The following is an 8,410-nucleotide window of genomic DNA, read 5'->3' as shown; positions in this document are numbered from 1 at the left end:
CCTTCGCAAAGATTCCTCAAGGGCCTGAAAATCAAAGCCAATATATAGCATTTTATTGGTCATGATAGAGGTTAAATGTGTGCATGTTTTTGACTCATTAATGTTTTGTACTGTGTTATTTAAAGGAACAAATCACCAAAAAATTGCTAGTCTGTTATCATTTACTCACCCTCATCTCGCTGCAAACCTGTATAACTTTCTTTCTTCCATAGAATACAAAAGGAGGCATTTCGCTAAATGTCCAAGCTGCACTTTACAGTAAAATTAGATGATGATTCATACTATTAAACTTCAAAATGGAGAATAAAAATGAACATCCAATCATCTGTGATTCTAAAGTCAAATGGGATTGGGATGGAATAGGAACAACATGAAGGTGAATTAAAAATATTCAAAATAGTAGTTACCACTGCTAACAAAGCATAACAAGTTTTAGCTTTCCCAGTAATATGTTACAGTAAAAGAAAAATCACCATCTGTGGGCAAAAAAGCATCTTTTTTCTAAGATGGCCATGTATTCTGATTAAGTCATATTTTCATGTCAAAGCTTACAATAGATGCTTATTAAGAGCGTAGCTGTTTGCATTCATGTGGTGCCATTAGCCATCGGGGGAATTAAATGATGACAGAATTTTCTTTTTTGCTGGGTAAAATTAACACTTTAAAATTGTTGTTAATCCTGCCAGATCCTTCAGTCTTCATAAACCTAAAGAATGAGAAAAACAGAAAGAAACCGTAGGTCCGTTACCATGGCAAAGCAAACAGAGCTGCAGATGTCCATCTAACAAACAAGCAGTGACCCCAAGAGATCTGTGCCTCTTTTCGCCTGCTAATTGACTTGTTATTGATAAGCCCAATGGCAGTTTGATTTATGTGAAAAATGTCTTGAGTCGACAGCCACCTGGCATTAAGCTGGGTGTTATTCTCCACTGTGTGTGAGATTTTGGGGAATAGCTGTTGAGGTGCTGTTATCAGCATCTGAGCTAGGGGACACCTGGCATGTGGGGTCAAAGATATTGGTGTCAACGCAGAGGGCAAAACTGAACTGCACACCAATCAAAGCATGTTATTTGAGTGAGATGAATCAACACGCACAGTCTTTTAAAGGTCACTAGTACCTGTTTAGAGAGCTTTCCATCTTCTGACATTTATGTGACGTTTTTATGACGTCAAATTGGTAATTTTGGATTTGATCAAGTTGTATTCGATCGCATAATTCCCTGCAGTGCTTGGAAGTGCTTGGCTTTTCCTGAAAGTTGTTAGTTTTTGGCAAGGAATTTGTTTAGCGAATTTGGCCCATCTTGTTACATTCTGTGGGCATGGCCATGTATTCTGATGAAGTCACATTTCCCTATTAAAGCAGACAACAGTTGCTATTAAATGCTTAGTTGTACACATTCTTATAGTGTCATTAGCCATTAGCAATTAAAGTAAAGTAAAATGGCTTGATAATCAGGTGATGGGCAAAAGCAACATTTCCAAATCGAGCATCCATTAACAATGATGTCAGGTTTCAAAACACATACTTCCTGTGCAACTGTAATTGGGAATGCTAATGGCTAGCTTTCTCTCAGACTTCCTTGTTTGAAAACAGTAATTATTTGGACAGTTTCATATTAGTAGCACTATAAATTAAACACTCATTATTAAAAAAACTAATCTTTAAATCATAAGAAACTTGCAACTTGGAAAGTTTTAAAGTACACTTGTGAAAATGAACCAAGGAACCCCCACCCCCAAACAAAACATGGTTACTATAGTTAAACCATGGTAACCACAAATTAACCATAGTTTAACCATGGTATTTGTAGTAAAACTGTGGTTATGCAAATGGTTATAAATATGCCAAAAAAAACACAGGTTAAAACAATGGTTAATTTCTGTAAGAGTCGCTTCCCAAACAGTGTTGTTATGCAATCAGATAAACAATTAGAATATATAAAACATTTTTAAAAAATGCATTTTTGGAGTGGACGAGGCCTTGTTCCAGGGGGTTTAACAAATTCTTCTTCTTCACATACCATCCTTTTTCCTCTTGTCTCCTACTCTCCTTCCTTAAAGTTTATTTTGTACATGAATATTCCAAGCCCTGGCCCTGAATCCACAGCCATTTGTCAAAGTTAGTTGACAGAAACTCTCCCTCTCTTTCTCTCTCATCACTTTTTCCTGAGCTCTGCCTAATAATTATTAATGCAATTATCAGGAAACACACTATTCATTACTGTCTTTCCATATCTCTCTCTCTCTCTCTCTCTCTCTCTCTCTCTCCGTTTGTCAGTTTCTGGTCCCCCTCATAGACGAGGCCTGGGAGAAATCGACGTGTCTTGACTGTCTGACCAATGTTGCTTTTGCTGTCTTCGGGTTCTGTTGGGTCCTTTTCTGCCACTCAACTGAAATTTAATTAACTTCTAATATTGTGCCAGTCTGTGTGTCGTACAGGCTTTTCTCAGTATCCAATAATACCGAATTAGACTCAATCTACAGCAGAGAAGATGGCGTTTGTATTCTTCAAACATGCAGTAAGACCTGCATGTGTCTGCGTGTGTGCTCAGAAGAAGAGCTAACCAGATGCACGCTATGTACTCAAGTAAACCTCCGGCGCTGAAGCCCGTCAGCTTGAATCCGGGACAGCCGGGTGAGAGAGAGCGGAGGGAAAGAAGCCGGGTGTCTTCAATCAAAATAACAACGCTCTTTAATTCTGCTTTAATTAAATCTGCTTTTTCCCCAAGCGAGGCGCAGGATCAGACAGCCGCTGGAGACTCGCAGCCCCGAAAAAGTCTCTCCTCCGAATGGGTTTGTGTTTAATCATTGCGACTTTACACTCTGTCAGAGAGCTTTCTATTCCAAACTAATGCTGGTTTACACAGCCGGCCTTCTGAATGAGAAAAGCTTAGAAAAGTGTAAACTGAATTTACTAGATTTTGACATTGTCAGCATGTGTGCATATAGATAGATAGATAGACAGACAGATAGATACTAATAAATATCGACAGATGCATATAGACAGATATAAAAGACACACAGATGGATAGATATAGACAGATTGACTGATATATAAATATTTACACACATAGAGAGACGGATAGATATTGCTAGATCCAGACAGTCAGATAGACAGACAGACTTTATTAATATATTAAACATACTGCAAGCTGTCTTTGGCGGTTGTCTGTGTGTGAGAATGAAAAGATGAAAAGAGCAACTCTGTCTCTCTATCTTGACTAACCCTCGTCTGTACCCTCCCAAGTCGATTCGTCAGGAAAGACAAACGGCGTCCACTTTCAGCAGTGAAGCCTGCTTATTATTTTCCTGTCCTTTAACTAAAAAGTCCATTATGAGAAATGGCAGGACGACTGTGGCCTTTTCAACACCGCTGGTGTCACACCGTAGCCCTGAGGACAATAGAGCCCCTGACACAGGCGTTAATTCAGGGCCACCTTAAACAGTCTGATCTTTAAATCTATTCGCTCTGTAATTATAATGGAGGACGGAGGGGTGAGGGTCCACCTGTCAGAGCGCAGAACTGTGTCCAGAGCACCGCGATACAGTGAGATCAGTGGCCAGCGAGCATCTGTCAAAATCTATCGTTTGTTTACAGCAGGAGATGGCCGCTGGGATAGCATATGGCAACCGCTGATGGGTACGGTGTGGCAGTCGATCAGAGACAGAGATGCAGAGCAGATGCTGGGTGAAGGATTCGGGAATAGAGCACTTTGTGGCACCCTAGAGGAAGATTTCATCACTCAAACATTGCTCAGTTGCTCATTTATGCATCGTCCTAAAAATAGAGAAATAAAATATAAAGCAGAGAAATGACATGAAGAAATAGACACAAATGAGACAGTTGTGAAATTCAGTTGGAGTATAGAGTGTAAAAGAGTATAAAAGTCTGAAAAGCAAAAAAAAAAAAAAAAATGTTTTAAAGATAATAGTGATGCAAAGTATAAAACCTAGTACTTTAAATAAATAAATGTGGAAAAAACAAATAATACAATTTAAAAATAAATAAAATTACAATTCCAGTTGTGAAAGTCACATTGTTACATAAAAAAAGGTACAGTGGGAAGAAATGAAGTCATGCTAATGATAAATTAATCATTAATAAAGTAACATTTACAAAATATTGCAAATATGACAAACAAATTCAATTATTAAATTATGGGTTATATATAAAAAACAAATGAGTACACAAACAAAATGTTAAAAAGATTCAAATTAAACTGCAATTATGCAAAAAAGCTGCAGTTGTGAGATAGCAAGTCACCCAAGTAACAGTTGGGAGAAATAAATTCATAGTAATGAGACTTACAAAAGAGAAGTAACAAAAGGTCATTGTAGTCACAACTAGATGAGGTTAAGTTGCAGGTTTGACACATTTCAGCCTATAAGAAACAACCAAGATATTAAAGATTTCATTTGTGATATTTCTTTCTTCTGGGAACTGACTTGAGAACAGTACTGCATAAGTTCAGAGGATTGATGAATCAAGGCAAGTTTGCTGTGACTCCACATTGCTGACAGTGGTACAGTTATTGAAGCGATGCTTCCTGTTACTACCACATTGCAAAATGAGCCACTTATTGTAATGATGAAAGGAAACACTCTTCCCCTCTCTGTCTCCCACTTTCTCCTCTGCATTTCCTGTTTCCTCTCTTTCAGTCCCCTGGGGTGCGCATCGCTCTAATAAAAATGGCTTTTCATTCTCTTCCACTAAGCGGACGGATTGAAGAAAAAAAGTGTGTGTTGTTTATTCTAAAATAGATGGCTGAAATAGATTTGATTTGTGGTAAGCAGCTTGTGAGAGACCAGAGTGACACAGCCGACACGACGCCGGGCGATAGTTTGCGTGGTCATATATGTAATGCCAGAAACATGTGCTGGCCAAGTTGCAGCCGCTCTCAAAGTCAATTTACCATTTAATCTCTGGCTCACCTAAAACTAATTCAAATAAAATAACTTTACGCTATCACCGTGCCTAGAGACGAGATACGACACTGTGCTCAACTTTCCCTAGCCTGTGTACCTGATTAGCATTGGCTTCTTGATAAATACGTCTGTTTCTAGGCCTTTTAGACGAAGCAAGTCGACAAACTAGTGTTTGAAATGAGAAAAAGCTTCAAACCTTCCAGTCAAACAGATGTGAGATCACATACACACCTGTAAGACAGGCATGCGACATGTAGTACAGAGCGATACTCCCTCTTCGCTATTGAGCTGATTATCAGCAACGCACAGTTCAAAAACACGCCCACACGTGCAAACACTGATCCGCTGCAGACACACGCCGTAGCGCCCACTCGCTGTCGTGAAGCTGTCCGTCACAATTAGCAACAGACAATCTTGAAGCGAGCTGACTCAGAATGAGAACATGCGAAACAACTGGCAGAGTAGCCGAGGTTAGCACAGAATGTCGTAGATGGCACACAGCTCTGATTTCTCCTTCATCTTTAGACAAACTCTTATCCACACACTTGTGGATGAGTCAAAAAGTATACAATCATAGCTAATCATAGCTTCTACTACAGCTACGCAGGAAATACCTAACTTTTGTGGGTGTACACAGCCGCTACGCAAGGATGTGAATGCTAGTGATAGCTAGGCAAGCCTGATTTTTCTGAGTAATTCATAACAATTGCAGTTGCATTCTATTTGGTGTTATGGGCTTCAGCATTAACTGTCTGCTTCTATGCTAAGCAAGCTTGATTTAGTCACACAGTAACTTGATTTAGCGCCGTCATACTAATTCATAACATAGCAAAGTAGCATTCTTAAAGATAAAGTGGCTTTAGCATTAACGGTTTACATTTATGATAAGCAAAATTGATATAGCTATGTCAATTCATAACACAACAAATTTGCTTTATTGATAGGCTTTAGCATAAACGGTCTGTTTATGCTAGCAACACAAGATTGATTTAGCTACGTAAGTTAGCTTTCATGCTTGCATAGCTAAAAATGTGTCATAGGATTTCATAATAAATTTGTATTTTCCATAGTTTAACAGGCATTCGCATACATTTCTTTTTAGTTTTTCTCTACAACAGAGAACGTCAAGATTTGAGCCAAACTATAAAATGTATACCTTGTAACCTGAATAATAAAATTGGGTATAAGTTCACTGCATTACCCTTTTGAGCATTAAGTTTAATTAGTGCAACAGCAATCCCATGGTTTTACTACAAATAAAACCAAAAAACACAATTTAACCATTGTTTTGCTACACTAACCACCATGGTATTTGTAGTAAAACTGTGGATATATAAATGGTAATGAATATGCAGAAGAAACATGGTTACTAAACTTTTAATAAAGTATAATAAAACCATGGTCAATTTACATAAGGGTCAGGAGAATAGCCACCTGCTAATAAAAAAAAAAAAAAAAAAAAAAAACAGACATAGCACTTGCACATCTCACATTTCTCAAGAAAATCTTGTTATAATCTTGTTTATGTTAGTAAAATAATTGCCAAACTCACTATTTGCCAGATATATTCAAAAAGATATAAGAGGATAGCATATTAGAGCTAGCCTTTTCCAGGTCTTTCTTTTTACTGAGACCATATGTGACAACAATAGCCCTGAACTTCAATTTACTGACAAATAACACAATACTGAGTGCTTTTCTGCTGTGTAAGGATGCTTCATTCCCATCAAAAGGCCCATAAAAGAAAGTACTGCCACCAAGAAGCTGGTTTAGATCATTTTAATACAAGCAGTTGCAGTGGAATTACACAGTGGTTTAATATAAACCCTTAATCAGCATAATTCAAGTAGAAACGTCCTCAAACCAACATACTGTTTACCTGCATTAAAACACTAAACAAGTCAAAATACAACTACAGTGTACCTGTTATTGCTAACAGTATATTGTTAAATTGTGCAAACGAGTAATACTTAATATTATGCAGATTTTTTAACAGAGGTGTGTTAATAAGATCAGAGTTACATGCTTAAAACATACTTAATGCATTAGCAACTATCTAGCATCATGGCAGTTCTGCTACTCACATTTCATCGTGAAAATCTAGTTCCAATCAAGTTCACGTTTGTAAACAAATTATCAGAATATCGTTGTGTTAAAATAGCTATTAGCTTAACAGGACTTGGGCTGCTCCCCTTCACACTATATAACTGATGATAGAAAAACCAGGTGACAGATTGAGAACCGTAACGAATCAAGATTTGGATTTGTCAGTGGAACAGCCCCAGCTCAATCCCAAACTCTTCTCCTGGTTGTTTATAATGCAGATCTGGTGTGCTAAAAAGGAATATGGACAATGATCAATAACAGCTGCTAGTGCTGTAGATGATCAGTCTGACACATTACATAAGACTAGCCATAAAAATGACCAATATAGGGGCCGGTCTCATTGGCGCAGATTGATTTCAAGTCTAAGGCTAGACAAGATTAGCCATTAGCAAGAACATGAAGTGGAAAACCTAGCCTTAACTCTGATTCTGTCACACACAATCTGAAACCAGAGAGGAGGTGAAAGAGGATTTTTGCGAGTTATAAGTGAGTTGTATTTCAAAGTCCATGTTAGAGCAGGGGAACAAGGACCTACTGGAGAGACAGGTAGTCAAATGAAATCCAAATTTAAGGTGGCACTCGATGGATTTTATCTCATTTTACACGCCTCTACTCTGTCATATCACATTTTCTCTTCTTCTATCTCTCAATCACTCTATCATTTTATCTGCAATCGGCTGTGTCTTTCTTGTCTGATTTTGTGTGGTTAAAGCTGTGAGCATGCCTAGCAAACCGTTATGAAAAAAAAGTCCAATTACACCAGCCTGAGAGCATTTTATAAAAAGATTCACAGCACATGAATCTTTATTATTTATTATATTCCAGAATACTGAGCACTGTCTGGTTTTTAGGCGACATTTCATCCAAATGTGCTTCACGTCTGAACAGATGAAGCAGTCCACATGTGTGGGCACACTTTTTTTTTCTCTCTCTCTCTCTCTCTCGTTACTCTCACACACACACACACACACACACACACAAGCAAACAACCTCCCTGCATGAAACAACCTTCCCTGATTTCATTATTCATCAAATAGGAAGAAATGAGACGGAGAATTGGCGCCTTTTTCACAAGACATGTTACAACACTGTCACCAAATGGCGAAGTCATATAATTACACCTTCTGTTTCGATCACACAGTAGAAAAACACACACACACACACAGACAGAGAAAATCTGATTAAGGTCGGCTTGCTTTGGCAGCCCTTGTCTTTATTTATTTATCTTAGTAAACACACGCACACTTTATTCTGGGAATGTGAAGCATAGCATAATTAGCAGAACATGGCTCCCTAATTGGGCTTTAATTGATATGAAGTGTGTCGCCAGGGCTGAGGCCTCACGTAGCAACACATGCTGAGCAAGTGGGCGTGGCTT

Source organism: Carassius gibelio, chromosome B25, assembly GCF_023724105.1.
Source record: "Carassius gibelio isolate Cgi1373 ecotype wild population from Czech Republic chromosome B25, carGib1.2-hapl.c, whole genome shotgun sequence".
Lineage (NCBI taxonomy): Eukaryota > Metazoa > Chordata > Actinopteri > Cypriniformes > Cyprinidae > Carassius > Carassius gibelio.
The sequence above is the reverse complement of the archived record's forward strand: the minus strand, read 5'-3'. Positions refer to the sequence as shown.